Source organism: Lissotriton helveticus, chromosome 4_1, assembly GCF_964261635.1.
Source record: "Lissotriton helveticus chromosome 4_1, aLisHel1.1, whole genome shotgun sequence".
Lineage (NCBI taxonomy): Eukaryota > Metazoa > Chordata > Amphibia > Caudata > Salamandridae > Lissotriton > Lissotriton helveticus.
This window is the reverse complement of record NC_136063.1, coordinates 425,297,830-425,319,254: the sequence shown is the minus strand read 5'-3', so window position 1 is coordinate 425,319,254 and position 21,425 is coordinate 425,297,830.

The window sequence follows — 21,425 nt, the reverse complement described above, 5'->3', positions numbered from 1 at the left end:
GTACACAAACCCGCGCAGTTCTCTGGCAGAACCTGGGTTACGTCATGAATGTCGGCCGCCGTAACCTGCCACTGGCTGCAGGAAATATATAGGAAGTGGGTCGCTGAAACGGGAAGAGGGGCTTTAAAGTCACACAGCTCGTTCCACAGAGGCAATACAGGAAGAAATGCAGAGGCAAGACACAGTGAGAAGCAGAAAGGTAAACTAGCATCTCAGCGCAGGGGCAGGTCGGCGGCAGACTACCTCGCCTCGCACGAATGAGCAGAGGTGCACGTTTTCTCCTCTTTGAAGGCAAACCGTCTCTTTACACCCGGTTCACATAATGCAATTTAGTAATGCACACAAGTCAATGTTTGTTTGGCTAAAAAACAAGGGAACCACCACATATATCTTTATTTACGACTATGCTAATCCCTAAAGCTGTAGTGACGCATACTGACTAAATGTCGATCAATGGGGAACTTGACTTGATAACCGGAAGATCTTTCAGGCTGTGCGATATTGTTTTCGTTTAAGCTAGTTCCCCATAGTGGGGACGTTTGAACGTTATTTTAATTTAATTTGTAGAAATAAAGCTTTTTTTAATCCTTCAAAAACCAAGCGATGTAGGCGCCATCTGATTAATTCCTAGAGAGTTGATAATTCGTGTTCGCTCTTGAACATACTACTTAAGAATACATTCCAAGTCTTTTCTGGGTGGCAGTTCAGAAACCAAAACAGCATTTCTAGAGTTGTAGAATACTTGAGGTCCTTCACTGAATCATGCTACAATAAATACAGAAAAAATACACCTGTTCACTAACTATTCCTGCAAGAGATAAATGTAATCATACATTTTATATTTGCACCTTGGCAGGTACTGCCCAGAAACCTAATGCAGCTTTCTTGCACGGTGAACCCATTAAAGCTCTGGAGGACATGAGCGACCCCGGCACTGCTTTGGGAACTTGACCCCACCATGCAACAATATTTAAAGACTTACAAACGCTCATTTTGTCATCATGACAGAACCAACTCTGAGGCATTTCCTCTGTCCAACTCTGGAACATCTATGTGGAAGGCCAGGTTAATAAGCGGTGTTGTCATCATTGTGCTCTTGGCTTGAGACTGTAAATCTCTGAAGATTATGGGGCAGACTATCGCGGTTACTTCCACCTTCTTATGTTCATTTCCTTATTTTCGAGATAGAAAACGTTCATTTAATTGGTTTCCTTATACTTTCAATTGATATTTCAAGGACACCGCTTGGTTGTTTTCCATCCAGTGTATTAAAATTGTGAGACATTACCAAATAATCAAAACATTGAGTGTTCGAGTAAATACATTCATTTGATTGGAAATTTCAATTGAAAATGGGAGACCTGTTTTATGTCTCCGAAGATCCTTTATCAAGGAACATTTTGGATAAAGACTTTTTACTTGCACTATTTAATTCAAATGCAGAGTATTGTGCTCAACAAGAGTAACCATAGGGTTTTCACACACTTAAAAACAGTCAAAACAGACCAGTTTTGATGACAAGGTTACAGCAAACTTCACCAGCATTGGCATGGCCAATAGGTCTCGCCTTTGGGACCTTATAAGTGTTTAGCCATGCAACAGGTGATGTTGTTGCACCAAGGATATTGTGTTGCATAACTAAATACTTATAAGGTCCCAAAAGCGAGACCTATTGGCTATGCCAATGCTTGTCTTATAAGACTTTAGAGTGGATGGTTTGTGAGATGCTTGAATATCAAAAACTACCAATGAAGAACACCCTAGATTTTTTAGCTCTACCCTTTCTCAATCCAAGCCGAAAGCCAGAGATGCCAGGGATGAAAGGGCAGAATAATCAGGAATTGGAGAGGAAAGGGATGAATGAGCAGCTGAACATACCTTCCCTTGAAGAGGGCTATCAGAAGTGGTCTTCCTCTCCAAAATCTTCTGAAGCACCTTCTGGAGGAGTTGAATTGGAGAAAAAGCATGGAGAATTCCTTTGGCTCATGAGATTGAGAGAGCATCAGTTGTCCAAACGTTGAGGAGACCATGTCTCCGAGCAGAAGAGTGAGAGCATCGAATTGTGTGGTGACACAAATAAATCCAACCAAGGAGTCCCGAACATTGCACATATTCAGTTCAACTCCCTGATGGAAATGTGATACATCACTGGGGATGGCATGTTCTGACTGAGACTATCGGCCCGCAAGTTCAGAGTCTATTGGAGGTACTCTGCAGTTAGGGCAAGAAGATGAGACTGTGCCCATGCAAAGATGCAAGAAGCAATCAGTTTCAGCTTCACGGACATAGTGCCCCCATGGCAGTTTAGAAAGCAGCGAGTGAGTTGGTTGTCTGTCCGAACCTGCACATTCAACCCCATCAACTGAGGAGGTAAAGCCTGCAGTGACTGCCACACAGCTGACAACTAAATCCAATTTTCGGACTGACTCACCTCTCAAGAAGACCATGGGCCCTTTAATTCCTGATACCCCAACACTGCTCCACATTCCCACAGACTGCCATCTGTTATGAGACAAATCGGGAAATGGTAGTTAAATGGAATGCCCTATTTCAAATTGCTCTCTGATTGCCACCAAAGCAATACCTCCCTGATCAGAGGAGTTACTGGGATCTGGTGGTCAGAAGCCTGAAAAGTCTGGTGCCTTTAGCAAAGGACATGCTTCACAAGAGGCTTGAGATGGAACCTCACCCACAGAACGACTGCAGTGGGAGCAGCCATCAGCCCCTGCACCCTAAACCATGCCCTTGCTGAAAGAGTGGATTGGTGCAGATGAGTCAAAGCAGATTGAATGTAAGTCACTCACTGAGCAAAATGCAGACCCAATCCCAGAACCGTGTTGAATTGGATACCAATGAACAGTATGATCTGTGTTGGCTGCAGCTGAGACTTCGGTAAGTTGATGACAAATCGAAGACTTTGCAAAGTCTTCGTAACCAGCTGAACATCTTCTTGAGCCTTTAGAAAAGAAGGAGCAGATCAGGGCCAGTCATCAAAATACAGAAGTATGGAAACATTTTGTAAACGAAAACTAGCCACGGCTGGGTCAAGTAGCTTTGTAAAGACTCTAGGAGAAGTCACCAGGCCAAAAGGCATGACCAAGAACTTAGAGTTTTGATCTCCAATAGAAATTCAAAGAAATTCCTGACTCTTCGGGCGGACAGGGACATGGAAATAAGCATCCTATAAGTACAAAATGACAAAGTCATATTGTGCCTACAGTAGAAGAATGTATGGGACCAAAATCTTCTTGAAATGTTCCACTACCATGTCCTTGTTCAGTGCTTTGAGATCAAGGACTGAACAAAGCCAGCCATCATGTTCGGAAACAAGAAACAGCAGAGAATAAAATCCCTTTTTTGCTTGAGATGAAGAAACCAGAATTATTGCCTCTTTGTCCAAAAGAGCCTGAACTCCTTGTATCATGGTTTGAAGCTTCAAGCCATCATTTGGTAATGGGGTAAAAAGGAACTGCCTCGGAGAAGGAGGCTGACAAGGAATCTGGTAACCATATTTGAGAACCTACAGGTCCCACTTGTCTGTGATGGATTTTTCCCACTGAGGGAGAAACTGGGCCAATTGTGCTCCAACCTCTTGACAATCATCTGTTCTTGACCAGATGAAATGTTTGATTGTTTTTTCTTGTCAAACATGGCCTCACAACCACGGGCCAGGCATCGAAAGGAATGTTTGTCAGGCAGCAGTTGAGTCAGCCTCTGTGTAATAAAGGACTTATGCCCGACTGAAATTATCTTTTCCTCAGCAGCTTTCTGTACCATCTGATCTACTTCTGGTCCAAAGAGCTTCTGCCCAGTGAACGGAAGCTTCAGAATGAAAGACCTCTGACTGGCATCCAATTACCAGGACTTCGTCCACAACAGTCTATGGCAAGCCACCAATGGGGTTAGTAATTCCACATTGCCTAGATTCTCATCGTTATAATGGGCGTCATATAGGGTCTGAAATCTTTGAGCAAAGACTATGATGTGTAGGCGTGTATATTTCCGCCTTAATGGGAAAATTACCTGCAACGTAGGATCACTTAAGGAGAACGTCAACCTTATTGTCAACTACATCTGACAGAATGGAGTCTTCCAAGGCCCGAATTAATGTTAATGTTCTTGTGGCCAGCATAGTATTAACTTTCGGTGTGTGTACGAGGAAACAGTTTGTCAGGATCCTTCCATTTCTTGCACAGGATTGACTTAATCAATTTTTGAAGTATCAGATTATCGGAATCCCCAGTACTATACTAGGCATAAATTCCTGCCTACTCTTCCTGCTTTTGTTCAAAACTAAAGACCTCTCTAACGTGCTTAAGGAGATCTCTCAACTGTGGACCATTAACATCTTTGCTCCTGGGTTCAGACTCTGCATCATCATTAACGGGGTTCAGTTTCTGCTTTTTTGATGAGGACTCCATCAGTGCAGAGTCAACAGCCTCTTTAATCGGAGTTTTTAACTCTGAGCGTGAGATCTAAAGGACCTCTTCGCTTGCGGCTGCTCCACATGATGCTGTTTACTAGTAGCCTGCTCACCCTCCATGACATAAGCCAGGGTTGAAAGTGCTAAATTAGTGTTCTTCCTGCATTTTAAGTGTTCCCAGGCACCCAATAAGACAATGCTGCTGCCAAAAGCTGCATATGAAACAGAGCCGCCTGCTTTGGTTTCAGATGCCGCCAAGCGCTGCTCGTCAGCACCTGAATACAAGGCAGCCAAAAGCTGCCTGTCCCAGCCTGACATATGGATGGGGAGCACTTGGTAAATCAGTGCGAGTACTCCTTGCACCCAGCGGAAAAGAGACAACAGGTACAAACAATATATGCTGCATAAGTAGAACATACAAAAGAAACTAAGTAACATAGCGCAGCTTACATCTTGTCTTTGAGGACAGAGAAGCACACAGGAAGATGGGTTGAGTGGGGAGATGCATCTATTCTATTTCTGATTGAAATAGAAAACAGCTTTAAGCTGATGAGATAAGAGACCCTTGTCAGAGGCAGAGTTGCCTCACAAATAAGGGCTGGGACGAGGATGACAGAGATGAGGGGGTAATGATTAAATATAGTGTGTTAATTTAACCACACATTTAAGTGAACATAATTGAATGACCCATGCACCTCATGGTACTCTCACAATCAGTACGCCAAGCCTTCTACCCTTTAAAGTACATACTTATGAAGTCAAGGAAATAATGAGCAAGATTTTTTCCTTTTACCACCCTACATTGTTTCTTCTTGTTAGTCCTTCCTTTAATATGCTCAATTTGTATCCTAGCTATATGGAGAAGGACTTATACATTGTTTCCTGTGCCACTGCCCAGTTTAAGAACTCTGCATTACTGATGAGACCTAACAACCAAGGATAGGCCCAGCATATGTACTGGTTAAGTAATGTAATGAGGAGTTGAATACTCTTTGTAGAGAATACTTCAAGGTAAGTGATCCATGCATTACACTGTCATCCCTCTTTTTAGATACAGTACTCATGTGTAAAGCTCCATGCCTGAAGTCTTGCCCAAGGTGAAGTTTGTGGAAGAAATGCTGGCAAGCCAGACCTTCCGTATCCTTGGAAACGACGAACCTCCTGAAGTTAAGCTCAACCTTCATGAACGGTTGACCCAGCAGAATTACTTCAAAGAACCAAGAGAAATTCCTGATGAACAATTCACCACAATCTTAGACAATTTTGACATTATTTTCTGGCCACAGTACATTTATATGCCCAAAAGGTAGAACCAAAGTAGGTGCAGTTTGTGAAAGAGCCAGGTACCTTCCTATGATCTCAAGAAAACAAGAAATATGACTTTGGCCTACTGTGGACTGCTACTATATAGATGGCAAAGAGCATCATTCACTCAGCAATGGTTCTCAATTAACCTTTATTGGAAGACTATATAACCTCTCTTGTTGAAGCACGGAATCCTGATTCCATGCATTGTTTGTATCCTTCCCTTTAAAGATGTTGACTGACCTAAAGCAGCATACCTTCCAGGTCAAACTAAGGGCTGAACTACTTTGTAATTTTATACTGAATGAAAAATACACCATGTTTTGTGAGCTTCACCCTGATGATATACTGTTATTATACCAGACTGCTCTTTATTGGCATGATTAACATTTCCGCAGAAAAAAATTATACAAGAAGTACCCTGGGTTTACTTAATTCATGTGGTCCAGTAGACCTCACATTGGTATCCCAGGCAATGGCCCCTCCCATCTTGACAATATCTTATCCACTCTCGACAACATCTAGTAAATCACTGCATGTTCTGGCGCAGTCTTGCCAGAAACAAATGTCCACATTAGGCTCCTCGGAGCTCTCTCCAGGTTGTTCTTCAACTGCCCTAATACAGTATATATGTAAGTAAGTGGTATTTGTATAGCTCAAAATATAGCCATAAAGCAACAGAGCAGGGTATAGGGTCACAGTCAATGAGTAATTGGAGGAGAAGCTGGTTCCTGAGAGTGAAAGTGGACTGTTACTTCATCATGATTAGTGTTTTGTTTTAAAGAGGAGTGTCTTCAGCTCTTTTCTATGTTGGTGCTGGTTGGGGTAGTCCTGATGGATACAGGGATGTTGTTCCAGACCTTAGGTACATGAACTGAGAAGGTCTGTTGCCTTGTTTTTTCTTTTTGCATTTCTTTGTCTCCAGTCTGATTGTGTCTTGGATGCAGGTGTTCTGAGCTTGCCAACTAGATAAGTTGCAGGTGCTGATTGCCATGGTTTTGTAGATGATGCAGCTGCTTTTGAAGATAGCGTGGGCAGGCTAGCAAAGCTGGTGGAGTTCTGTTATGGGTAGGGGTGATGTGCCCATATTAGCTCAGGCCTTGACAAGGCATGGCGCAGTATGTAGGATGTCCTTAAGGAGACTAGGGTAGACTCTGGAAGGCTCCCGAGCAGGATTTTGGAAGACAACTGAGTGGGGCATTGCTAAAATCCAGATGGTAATGCATGGGGCTTGTAAAGTGTTTCTCAAGTTACTTTCTGGGAGGGATGGTTTTTTAATTTCTTTGGTACAGAAAGCTGGCACCAGGCTGTTATGATTTTCTTGGCAGTGTGCTACTCCGATTGGGGTCCAGGGCAAATCTGAGTGACTTGGCTTTGAGTGAACACTGAGGTTTTAATGCCTCCAGATTCATGTCTTTGAGAAAGGTTTGAACTAGTTGTTGCTTGTTGTCTTTGTTGAAAAATAGGCATTTTATCTTAGTGAGGGTGAGCTTCAGTTAGGTGCTGGCCACCCAGGAGCAGTCAATGTTTGAGGCACTGGATGGCTGGAGCAGAGACTTTCGAGTGATATGTCATTTGCATATTGGTGAATTTTGATGTAGATATCGCTGTGTAGAGCCGAAAGAGGCTCTATGTAGAGATTGAAGATGACAGGTGTACACAGTGGAACATTGGGGGGCTCCACAGGTGAAAGGGATATTCTTTGACCTGGAAGTTCCTATCCAAATAAACTTGCATTGGTAGATCAGTAGAAAGAGAACCAGTGAACGACAATTCTAGTGCTTCTCATGCAGGGATTCACGCAGTGGATGAGGGTGGAATTACGGTTATTAGGGTCAGCTGAGAGATCCAGCAAAATCAGGAAGCAGGGGTCTCCTTTATCTGTGGTCTTGAGGGCTTCGTCTATGATTTGCAATGTAGCTGTCCACAGCATTAACTAAAGCCAGACTGATAATCATGTAGGAGATGGTTGGCATTGAAGTGAGTTTGGAGTTGCACACAGACTGCTTTTTTTAATGATCATAGTTTCCAGTAGTTGGCAAGGCCATCAGGGTCTAGTGGCACTTCATCTGGTGTAGAAGTCTCTGCCCTGTATTGATAGCTTATTGGAAAATGCCTTGAGTGACAGAGGATGTTGAGTAGGGTTGAGAGAGCTTTTCTAGAGAGGGCTTTGATGAAGGATGAGGGTAAGGTATCTTCATAGGATCTGGCTTAGAGGGAGTTATGGATATCGACGAGGCCTATGTGACAAAGTGCTTTGAAGGATGACTATTGTGAAATACAATGTAAAGGGTGGGTGTCAGCGGAGAAGCAGGCTTGATGCTGTTGGATGTTTCTTTTTTCCACTGAAGATGATGTTGATGGCATTGCAATTGTCTTGTGATTGGAGTGTCATCCAGGGGTTGAGTAAGTGATAGTCTTAAATAGTGTTCAACTTCCATTGGTAGTGTCATTGATGGTGTTATTAAACGTCTTGGCTTTAGCTGATAAATTGAGCTGTCTGCATGTTGTATGTTGGAACTTCACAAGCATGAGGTTGTTAATGGTTCTCTTTTTTGGTTTTTACATTTTCTTCTCCTTTTTCAGACAGGGAATTCGTTGTTGGCAAGGTCCTTAGAGGAACAGAGTGCTGAAAAGCTTTGCTTGCATAAACATGTTTTAGTTAGAGTGTTGGTGTGCATGTGGCAGAAATGAGCCCAGGTAGATTAAAACAGCATTGATGTCAGATGTGGAAGTGGCAGGACGAATGTTGAGTATAAATGCTGATGGAAAAGTATTTGAAGGATCTGATGTTTTGCTCACATCTCGGTTGACCACAGTGTGTTGGTTGGATGCTTAGCAGAGTAAATGTAAATTGATACTTGTATAGCGCACTACTCACCCGCAAGGGTCTCAAGGCGCTTGTACGAATACCGCTGTTCAACCCATCCTGGCTTTCCCTGTGAGGTGTCCACTCCTGGGCACCCCCAAGGTGGAGGCCAGGCATCCTTAGCGTTATGGGGGCCGTTGTGGAGATTAAGCAAGCTATTGCCCAGAGTTGCAGACTGGGACTCCATGATTGGAATAGGCACCGAGGCGAGAATTATCAGGTCCGTGGAATTTTGAGCCCAAGACCCGCCGAGGCAGGGAATTGAACCCTGGTCCCAGGCTAGACCTCTGCATCAGGGTCTGCAGCTCTAACCATTGCCGCTCTAACCATTGAGCCACACTTCTCTGTCCTCGGTGCTCAGTCCAATCCATGGCTATGGGTACATGGAGATGTGGAGAAGACAAGATTTAGGCTTGACCTTTATAGTGTGTTGGGTGGGTGACATGGTGTATCACATTGAGTGTTGTTGAGGTTGAGGAGTATGTCTCTTGTATACTTCATGCATGACTTGTCTGCGAGTTTGAAGTCACAGAGGAGGAAGTTGTGAACATGTCAAATGGATGAGGAGGGACAGAGGCCTGAGAATTTATCTATGTAGTGGGTGTTCTTTGAAGCTGTAGATGATGTGGAAAGTGATGGACTGAGTTGTGGAGGGTGGAAGCGGCATGTGAGGAGATCCATTGAGTTAAGTATTGCTTGCTTGCCTAGAAAGTAGGACTAAGAGGACTTATGGAGGACAACAAGGGCTCCTCCTTTCTTATGTCAATCAATCAATCAGTGAATTGTGAAGCAAGCTACTCACCTGAAAGGGTCTCAAAGTGCTGGGGGGTGGAGTAATTCTGGTCAGTTGAAGAGCCAGGTCTTGAGAGTCTTCCTGAAGATGTGCAGAGTGGGGGCTCGCCTGATGTCGATTGAGGGCTCGTTCCAGGTCCTGGCCGCGATGTAGAAGGAGGCTCTTCCACCCATTCTTGCTCTGCGGATGTGGGGGTGAGGGTGAGGTCGGCGGATCGGAGGTTACTCTTGGGTACGTGGAAGGAGATTCTTTTGTTGAGATATTGGGGTCCGGTGTTGTGGAGGCATTTGTAGGCGTGGGTGAGTATTTTGAAAGTTACTCGCTTCTCGACGGGGAGCCAGTGGAGGTCCCACATGCTGTGGCCCACATGCTAGATGAGGTTCAGGAAGCCAGCAATCCTCAATTATTACATTCTTTCAGCTAATAAAGCTAGGAGTCCTTGCATTATTCCAGGTTCAGCCCTCACTTTGTAAGGACATACCTTGATCTCTTTTGCCAGCTTTACTTTTAAATGCATTAGGAACATGAAACATCTTCTCTCTATCTCAGATATTAGAACCGTCACACAATTGCTAATTCTCACAAACACAACTACTGTCACTGACTCTCTAAGGTATACATAATAAAAATACACCAAGGGTAGCAGAACCCAGCAGTTCTACTTATCTGTAACTCAGCTCATGAGCCTATATCCAGTCTATCCTGGGATCCCTTTATTAGCTACCCATCCTCAAAACTTGCCAAGTCTAAGTCCTGGTTATCACACCTAAAGCTCCACAAAACAAGGCCATACGTACATCTCTAACTACATCACTCTGTATCTATTTATAAGATAGCTTTACCCTTCAAACAGGAATGTTCTCAATGCTACTTCATCTAAATCTTCCGCCTTTGGTTTCGAAAGATTCAGTCAGAGGTCCTCCTTAGCAGAACATACTACTAAGACATCTAAACAACTTATCCAACTTCGTTGTTTTTTTAAGATAACTTGAAGAAATATTGCTGCTCCCCCAATTTTCAACAAGCTCTTCAATGCACAAGCGCCTATGTTCCCAGCCAGCTTTTGTTTTCCTCCCATCTTTGTCAGTCATTTTGAGGCTTCAACAATATGTTGCACTTCATACACTGTCAAAAGTAAGTTAAGAAATTAATATCTAAAAAATAAAACTATTCATGTGAGTGGATCAAGCATCATGTCTTGCTCAGTTCTACCACTATCACCATGGATATCCTGACTCTCTAGCCTTCTATTACTGTCACACAACCTACAAGGACCCAACATGAGAGAAGAAATGTCATACTCCAACCACACTGACCTCATGGTAGGGGGAATGATGTCTCTCTACAAAAAATGTACAAAATCTTGATTAAATTTGATAGCAGTGAATTGTAAAGGCATAAGGGATCAAAGACATGGGCCATGAGGGACTGACCTTTATAATGAAGGAGGAGACACTACATAGTACCCAAGGCACATATAAACATCTGAATGCCCACCATAATATTGATTATTTATCATTAATTATTTTTGTATTTGTAGTAGTCTAGTTGCATAAACTACCAAAGTAATCTTCTCATGACGGCTTGTGAATAGGTCCATTATTTTCCAAACTTTTACTCAACAAAAAGAGGCTAAAAAAAACAAAACCTTATTACATTTAGCTGAAAGTTAAACAAATAACCTACAACTATCAAAGATCCCAGCTGCACACACTTGACCCCCTATGCCTTACCTAAGAAGCTGAAATTATTCTCAGAAAAAAATGAAAGCATCAATCTATACCACCCACAGAGCGCCATCTATTGAACATTAGATGATCAACAACTAAAAAGTAGAATATATTTAACTTTTTACCTCTCCATATGGATATGTGTGGTGCTCCACAGTATCCACACTGATGCTTCTTTTTTCTTTAATTGTGGTAAATTATGTCAACCCTGGGAGCAGCACCATCCACTGTCCCCTATGGTAGCTCCACCACCAGCATCTGTCTCTGCAATCCCCACACATCATTCCATAACTGAATCTGCAGTTTACAAATCACTCACAAGGTGGGACTACATAAGGCGGTACTATCAATGCTATGCAGCCACCTTCCTAACTTAAGAAAACATATGAAAACATCCTGAACAAAAAATATAAACATGTACACAATTAACTAGCATTAAAGCAGAATAATCCTAAATAATGTTACAACATTACAATACAAACAAGCATTTGCAATGCAATAGGTCTCGTATTAGGAAAGTTAGAGCTATTGGTATTGTAAATGACACATTTTTTATTTTGGTTTTGTTTTTGAAAATTGCGAAATTAATAGCTTTGTCATTTACAATGCCAACAGTTATAACTCTCGCAAATGTGACACCTATAGCATTTGTAATGCAATATGTGTTGTATTTACGTGACTTACATGTATTGATATTACAAATAACAATGGCTTATAATTTTTTTAAATAATTAATACTTAAATAAAAGTTATTGTAATTTATAATGGCAATAGCTTAAACTTTTGTAAATAACATTTGTGAAGATTATGTTCAGTGTATTTTATTGTGACGAAAATCCAAGAACATATGTCAAATATTAACATCTTTTTGTGACATTTGTAATAAAGCTTGAAACATTGATATAACATATTTGAACCAGTTGTTGTTGAATGGTTGCACAGATTGATGCTGTGGTGGAGCTCAGTGATGTTGTGGTGCCACTGAGTGATGCTGTGGTGGTGCTGAGTGATGCTGTATGCTATTCTATGTTTTGTTTTGCTATCCTATGTTTTGTTTTGTTATGCTATGCTATGTTGTTTTGTTATGCTATGCTATGTTTTGCTATGCTATGCTATGTTTTGCTATGCTATGCTATGTTATGCTATGCTATGTTTTGCTATGCTATGCTATGTTTTGTTGTGTTTTATTATGCTATGCTTTGTTTTGCTATGCTATGCTATGTTTTGTTGTGTTGGTATGCTATGCTGTGTTTTGCTATGTTATTATGTTTTGTTATGTTTTGTTCAGCCATGCTATGTTTTGTTTTGTTAAGCTATGCTGTTTTGTTGTGTTTTGTTATGCTATGTTTTGTTATGTTATGCTATGTTTTGTTATGTTATGCTATGTTTTGTTATGCTATGCTATGTTTTGTTTTGCTGTCCTATGCTTTGTTTTGTTATGCTATGCTATGTTTAGTTTTGCTATCCTATGCTTTGTTTTGTTATGCTATGTTTTGTTGTGTTTTGTTATGCTATGCTATGTTTTGTTGTGTTTTGCTAGGCTATGCTTTGTTATGCTATGCTATGTTTTGTTATGCTATGCTATGTTTTGCTCTGCTATGCTTTGTTATGCTATGTTGTTTTATGCTATGCTATGCTTTGTTGTGTTTTATTATGCTATGCTTTGTTTTGCTATGCTATGTTTTGTTATGCTATGCTATGTTTTGCTGTGTTTGGTATGCTATGCTGTGTTTTGCTATGCTATATGTTTTGTTATGTTTTGTTAAGCCATGCTATGTTTTGTTGTGTTTTGCTATGCTATGTGTTGTTGTATTTTGTTATGCTATGTTTTGTTATGTTATGCTATGTTTTGTTATTCTATGCTATGCTTTGCTTTGTTATGCTTTGTTGTGTTTTGTTATGCTATGCTATGCTTGCTGTGTTTTGTTATGCTTTGTTGTGTTTTGTTATGCTATGCTATGCTATGTTTTGACATTTTCAGTGCAATGTCACTCAAACTTTTCTATCTTAACATGAACTTTGAGTGACATCGCAAAAAAGAAAGACAAGCGCAAGGTTGACATTGGACATTTTCAGTGCGATGTCACTTAAAAAACAAGTTTGTAAAGTTATAAAAATATTAAAGTTACATGAACTGTTGTGCGGTTAAGTCTAGTTAAATGTAGCAGCACGATCTGGAAATACAGCAGTTTAAAGGAAGGCATATGGGACAAATTGTATTTGGGGCTAAAATCAGCATTTTGCAATGGAAGGGCAAGAGAGTCATGACTTCACAGGGGAAGGGTAGAGTAAATACATACTTGTGGGCAAAGCAATAGCAGGAGCCTATAGCAGGAGTTCTAACCCCTGTATGAAATCTCAGCAGAGGTGAAAGAAGGAGTATGGATGTGGGGGGTGCAGCAATGGGAGTTTAGCGTCCCTGGGGGCTGACGCAACAGAGGATATGGGAGGCTCCAATTCCAGGAGGGGGCCCTGGTGCCTGGAGCAGGGAGGGATGCTGCGAGGCTCTGCCTCCCCTCACTTCTTGGCTCATCTGCTGCAGGAAGTGTGTGGGTTTTTTAACTGATTAGTATAGCATAAAGCAAAGTACGTACATGTCGTGAATTACAATGGTGAAAAAACATGGATGAATGAATTGAAATTATAAAAACCACAAGTACCATAATACCTCGCGTGAAATGAATCCCTCAACGGGGGCCGAGCACTTTTAAATGTTGAACGAGCTGATTTGTCGGGGTAGCTCTTACGCTTTCAGGCATATTAACATGGTCCGTCGGAGCCTTGCTTCCTGTGCGGGGGTGCGTGCGCCCCTCGAGAGGCAATTCTATCCCTTGCCCTTTGATCTGTGCCCTTGTCTACACTGTGAGTAGATGCTTTTTTTTACAAAACTTAAAGAAAAATCAACATATGTTTGTGAAAAGTTACAGTGCTGAGCATGAATGAATGACAATTGAGAGACTACGAATACCTTGATGCAAATGAATCTAAAGGGGGTGGACCTGCCCAACCTGAAAAGCGTGTGATCTGCAATTACTTTATATCAATTTCATTTCCTGTGTTGTCATTGGGACATTCTTCAGAGCATTACATTTAAATATAGCACCCAGAAGCGATCCAGTCTATACAGTGCTCTGTGAAACTAGAAGTTTGCACTTAATGCTAACAAAGCGCATAGGGAAATAAATAAAATGTCATGCAAACTCAACCCCAGCCTCAAGTACCTCTGGCGCTATTACCGGACTGGTGGTCTGAGCGCCTCTTAAGATTTGTGGGCGCTAGTGTGCGGTTGGGGGTCAGGGGTCTGGTTTCAAACACATAAGGGCAGCATTGTAAAGAACAGCAGTGACAAAGAGTGTTTGAACTGTTTTGTGTGTTGAAAAATTGTCATGTAGCGCTCGTATGCTGCCTGTCTGCCGTTTCAAAGCGCTTTGAGACACTGTAAACATGCAGGCAAGACAGGGCTCGGAGAATACAGCGATAGTGTAATATGTATGTAGGGTAGAGCCCCCCCCTGGGTTCAAAGGGTTCCAGCCAGCAGGATATATTCTGGTTGTCTATCTGTCCACCCCAGCTGTCAACACGTATTTACAAAACAAGCTCCTGGCATTGGAGGGGGAGGGGAAATGCGGCTCGGGAGCAAATGGTAACGATGGCGCGTGAATGGGAATAGCGGCCGTGGGAGGTGGGAGGGGAAGTCGGAGAGTGCGAAGTGCAGGCGGGGGGCGGGAGCGGAGCCTTTGAAGTGTGTGAAGCTCTCCGCAGGCAGGCGGAGCGTTCACGAGACCACATGCACTTCTTGTTTGTAGTGGTTCGGCTTCCTCTTCAGAAAGAATCCAAAGGCAGCTTTGCAAACCCTTGGACTCCCTCAGCTGAGGTCTTAGAGTGAGAGGCATGACGTTTAAACTGCCCACTTCTAATTCCAAATGTTTGTGGAAAAATATTTTTTGCTTCTGTGCTCAGAATAGCGCCTATGTGGTGTGAAGCGCTATTTACAACACTCCCCCGATCGCTGAGGCAGAGTGGATAAGTGAGTCATCTGCCATTACCCTAGCCTGGACATTATTGATGATTGAGGAGGGGTATGCACATATGTACTACCGCTGGGTTGTGATTTGGTCCGCCCAGATTAGCACTGCACCACTGTAATCGGTGAGCTGTACTTACAGCACCACCACTTTAAAACAATATCTTCTCTTTGTCTGGTGCAGCAGCATTGTTTTAAAGTGCTCCGTTCTAGCTCTCTGCTGCAGCCGGCAAGCAGTCTCTCTTCAATTGCGCTTCCTCTTCAAACCCGATGTTGTTTCCTGACAGTGCACACATATCGGAATCAGAGTAGATGAGTGAGTCATCCGCCATTGCCCTGGTATCTATCATGATTGATGACACTGATAAGGCGTGGTTGAGGCTCCGGTCACAAGGCAAGAAGGCAAGAAGAGGGAGAGGGGACATACAGCGAGAGAGAGGAGACAAAAAAGACAGCGGGAGCCCTGGCAATGGGATAGGGTGGAAGAGGGAGGGAAGCAAGAGAGAAGACGACTGAGAGGCGTTATTTGGAGGTAGAGCAGCACTGAGTAAAGAGAACAGGGAAACTACAGGAGAAGGGAGTAAGACACGAACAGGACAAACAATGATCTAGAAGCACGGAAGAAAAGGGAAGTGTGGCAGAGGAACAGTGGAATGCTGATAAATAAGGCAGGGGCGCGAGCCAGAGGAGAGCAGCAGGAAGAAACAGGAAGGAGGAGCATGAGGGGAAAGGGCCTTGGTGCCAACGGATTGCGAGGGAGGGAGAGGAGCGCAAGGCAGAGAGTGTGGACGGAAGGAAAAGAAGAATAGCCAAGTCGGAAAGTGAAACTAAAAATGCTGCGTGCGGGGGGGGGGGGGTTGCAGCGGGGCTACAGGGCAGGGAGAGGGAGGAAAGAACAGCTGTGAGAGAGCATGATGGGGTGAAGCAGGAGAGGGCAGAGAGATAAAGAAACAGGAAGGAGGAGCATGAGGGGAAAGGGCCTTGGTGCCAACGGATTGCGAGGGAGGGAGAGGAGCGCAAGGCAGAGAGTGTGGACGGAAGGAAAAGAAGAATAGCCAAGTCGGAAAGTGAAACTAAAAATGCTGCGTGCGGGGGGGGGGTTGCAGCGGGGCTACAGGGCAGGGAGAGGGAGGAAAGAACAGCTGTGAGAGAGCATGATGGGGTGAAGCAGGAGAGGGCAGAGAGATAAAGACAAGCCGGGGTGCCAACCTTCGTGTAGCGCTGTGAGGAGGAGGGAGGGGGGAGAGAGTGCGCTGTGCATACCAATGGCGAGGTTAGCAGCGAAGGGGCCTGAAGCGCATCAGCAGGCGAGCCCTAAAGAGAGCCAAAATGGATCAAGGGAGCAGCAGGGCAGGGGGAGAAAGGAGGGGTGATTTTGCGAGGCTTCTGGCGGGGGGGCGGGGGGAGAAAGGAGGGGCAGCGGAATGCGTGCGAGGGGAGGAGAAGTGTGGCAGGCAGATGTGCGGCCTGGTGAGGGGGCGGGAATGCGAGCCTGGTGGGGGCAGGCGGATTAGGGAGATGCTCGTGCTTGTGTGGTCACGTGACCCGCTTTGTGGCCACGTGACCTCACATGCACTTGGAAGAAACGCCAGTGGTTTCACTAGCCGATCAAGCACTATAATTCTCCCCCATTTCCCATTGCTTCGCAATGGAAAAGGACGAGACCTAAAAAGGTGATGTTCTTATGTTATGTTACGTTATGTTATGTTCTGTGTTTTTGTAAAGCACACTATCACCCACGAGGCACTGAGCAGGTGTGTGTGCTTAGCCCTGCCTATGATTGGTTGGTTAATTGAAAAGAAAGGTATACAGCTTCTTGTGGAATTCAAGAAGAGAAGAGAAAACTCTACTGTAGAGTGGGAGGTTGTTCCATGGTCTAGGAGCGATATAAGAGAACGCCTGTTATCCTTATCTGTTTATGCGTGGGATGTATGCGAGCATGAGTCCTGTGGACCAGAGGTGTCTGGGTGGTTGGTGACCATGCCCAACGAAAGAGAAGGGGGTACTGCGAATTCATTCGCACAGTGGCGTAGCGTGTGGGGTCCATAAGGGTGGTTGCCCCGGGCACAAAATTCGTAGGGGTGCAACATTTTAAAAGAACGTATTTGGCCCCAACCCGTAGACCATTAGCACTTCCTGAGCTAACAGTCCATGGGTTTGGAAGCGCAATACTTTCTTTTAAAATGTTGCCCCGAGCGCTGGCAACCCATGCTATGCCGCTGCGTTCACACTCATAGTCCAATAATCTTTTAGGAGTTTAGATGGTCCTACCAAATATTCCCAATCTATGGACGGTCAATATCATACTATTTCTTCTATTTCCCTTGGGATCTTTCCATAACATTTTTTCCTCCTCTGTATGCCACTATGCTATTCCCTTCTGCTGATACATCCGGATTACTTTTAGAACATATACCCGATCTCAATTATTCAAATTGACTTTTCCCAAACACATTATGCGGTGCAACGACAACACCCTATCTAACTCATCACCAAAATCTTTCCTCCTTTTACTTATATGCCAATTGCATGGTCAGTTTAATCACTTTTAAATCTTTCTCCCTCTCCATTGGCACTGTGATGACATTGGCACTGTGTGATGCTTCATTCCAAAATATTTCAAAAGGCAATTCCTTCTCTCCGACTTGAACTGGACACCTTTGGCTGTGATTCTACAGACAGAGAAAACTTCCCTAAAAGAGACTCAGTCACCCAACCAATTGGCCCCATAGTATAATTCAGTGTATCCCTTTGAGATATCAGTACTATTCTAAGGACACAATGACGTTTTAAATGTGTTTTATGACTTATCATCGCTTTCACAGTCTATTCCATTGAGAATGCACCTTTTCACCATTAAATGCACTCAAGCCTGGCAATACAAATTGTTTACTCTCATTTTGTCCTAGCAAAATCCCATGTGTCCTTCGAGACACATTTTAATTATTCTCTTACAAATTACAAGTGATGGAACAATTTTGTCTCCTTTGAGCAAATATGAATGCCTTTCACATAGTTCCTTGCAAACTTCAAAAAATTGCTTTTTATTATTTTTTACCAACTGATGTTTAGGCCAACCCCCCTCTCTCTCTCTCTCTCTCTCTCTCTCTCTCTCTCTCTCACACACACACACACACACTTGAGCTATTCTAGAAAATGCTTTGTTTAGTTTATCCGTGGTCAACAACTTAATCAACGGTTTTTGATCACTCCTTAAAAAAACTCCCTTTAAAATTTGTCATTGCAGGTTTATATAGCGCCAACTCAACCCGAACGTATTGGAGCGCTTTACATACATGAGCACCAGTCACATTACATGAGGACATTTTAATTTTTCATAGGCAGGGGGTGATTAGCCCAGAATCACAGGATGTTGAGCCAACGACCAGAATCGGACCTGGTTCCCCAGCTCCAAAGTCGGCAGCTCTGGCTGTTATGCCACATCCTCCCTGATGAACATATGAAAAAGCTCAGGCACACAAACGCAAGCCAATGCTTCATGTTCTGTAACCTATCACCTTTCTTCAGCTCGAGACAATGACGTCGAGGCACAAGTGACTACAGTTTTCTTGCCTGAAGATTCTTTCTGCAGTGGTTCCTAAATGTCTATTGCTGGCATCAGGGTCGAAGTCACGCACGGGAGGTGGCATAGTTAGCCTCTTTTAATAATTAAACTGCTGTGTGGCACTCACCCACACAATTAAATTGTACTTAATTTTTAAGAAGGTGTCTAAGTAGATATTTTTTTTCAAGAATTTGTCTGCAAATTTAAAATAGAACTCATTTAAGCTAAAAAAGGATGTGAGATAATCTTCTTTCCTTGAAAAACAGTTGCCTTGTTCATTTCTAGCAACAGTTTTTCCTTTCGTTGAACCCCATCAGGACCGAGCTCATGACCATAAATGTCATGTTCAGCAAATGTGCATGTACTAGCAGGGCGGCTCCTCCATGAAGGCGGAGGAGCGTCGCCCCACTAAAAAAAATGCCCCCAGGGATAGAAAAAGAAAGTGGTAATAAATTACCATTTTATTTATCTAAACCCTGCATCGAGCTGACTGTCAGGACGGGGGTGGGGGGGTTGGGGAGGTGGGGGCTTTCTGCTGCTGTCAGTCAGACAGCAGCAGAAAGCAGTGAAGGGCAGGCAGGGCACTTAAGTTTAAAGCACACATATCTTTTTGGTCGGCCATCTTGCGACAGCCAGATGCACAGTTCAAAATTTGCGAACACATGTGGCAAGAATTTTCAATTCTATTAAGGACAAGGAGGTGAGGATTATGCTTTCTCATTTCTTTATTAGAAATACCCAGCAGCCAATAGAAAAACAGTATACAGAAATAAAAACTACAATACCCATGAACCACTGGGTATCACATGACATATCATAGAGTCACTGGTATAAAAGGTGCCATAGAGAATACCACATCCTCTTTCTTTGGCGACTAAAACAGGTCAAGAAAAAACAAGAAACCAAACGGCAGTCCAAGAAGCAGAAGCAGATCCAGCAGGAAGGAACCAGACAACAGAATCCATGAAGAGAGGGAAAAACTGGATGCTTGCAGCCGTAGACAACTTGAAAGAGAAGACAACCGCCAGGCTGGATGACTCTTGGTGGACATCAACCTCTATTTCGGATCAGATCCTGAAAAGAGACATAGAGCCGTAACATACACAGCTAGAGCCAGATTGTCAAAATCAAAATGGGGGGGGGGGAATCAGGAACAATAAATCAAAATACCATATGCAAGTAGCAATGATCAACAACAAGATAAAATGTAAGTGCAGACAAAATGGGTGGGATAATCCTCGCCTCCTTGTCCTTAATAGAATTGAAAATTCTTGTCACGTATGTTCGCAAATTTTGAATTCTATGTCAGGACAGGAGGCTCCGATTATGCTTGTTCAAAGCTGATCCACCACAGCAGAAGCAACATGTTCAATAGGTTTGTAATAAAAGGTTTTAAACACCGAGTCAGAAGACCAATCAGCGGCCTTCATAATGTAAAACAAAGTCACTCCCATGGAGAATGCTTTAGAAGCCATAGCCCCACGTGCTGAATGTGCACCAAAAGTCAAGACATCAATACCAGCCTCTGACATAAGCCATCTGACCCAGCGGGCCAATGTAGCTGGGGCGACAGGGCGAAAAGGCTTTTGCAAAGCAATCAGCAATTGACCATGCATATCATGACGAAAAGGAGCAGTACTCACCTCGTAATCCTTAACACATTGAACCACGCAAAGTTTAGGATTATTGGGAAAAGAAGGATAGGTAACAGAAGATGTATTAGTTTTGGGTACGTCTAGAAATAACAAAAGTAACACCCTCTGGCGTAAAACTGCGACCAGCTAGGTCTAGCGCCCGCACATCAGACACACGTTTGCATGACGCGAGGCATAATAACATAGTCAGTTTTGCTGATAATTGTTTGCGAGATAACAGGGAATTGGAAGGCCAGGCTTGCAAAAAACGCAACACAATGGAAACATCCCATAGGGACACGTATTTGGGACCAGGAGATTTCGCCAGGCGAATGTCCTTAAGTAATTTGGAAATTAACGGATGCTCACCTGCAAGTTTGCCATCAATTTGGATATGACCAGCCGAAATGGCTGAAAGGAAATTATTAACCGTCCGATAAGCCAGACCGGAGGAGGCAATAGAAGCTAAGAAATTAATGATCAAAGAGACATCTGCTGAAGCGGGATCCACTTCCCGTTGAACACACCAATCACACCATTGTTTCCAAGACCCTGTGTAACGTTTGTGAGTGTTGGGTGACCAAGCTTCGCTGATGAATCTGGAAGTATCTCGCGAAAGGCCTGGCATTTGCCAGCAATCCCCGAAATTCGCCATGCCAGAAGGAGGAGATTGCCTGATTGGATCAGGGGATGCGGATTGCCGAGAGAATCCAACAAGAGATTACACTTGTGGGGATGTAAGAGCGGAACTGCACAACACATTTCTAGGAGTACTGGGAACCAGGCCTGAGCCCTCTAAAGAGGAGTGATCAGAATCAGTTCCGACTGATAATGTTGTGCGCAAGCCAAGACCCTGGGAATCATCATAAACGGGGGAAAGGCGCAACACAGGAGCGGTGGGCAGGTCTGCTGAAATGCATCCGTGGCCAGGGCTTCCGGGTCCGGTCACCAGCTGTAAAACAGGGGAAGCTGAGTGTTGAGACGAGAAGCGAACAGGTCGATCTGACACTGACCCCAAACCCGGAGGAGAAAATGTAACACGCGAAGCCTCCAATCGCTGAAGTCCCGAAGATGGCGTGAAT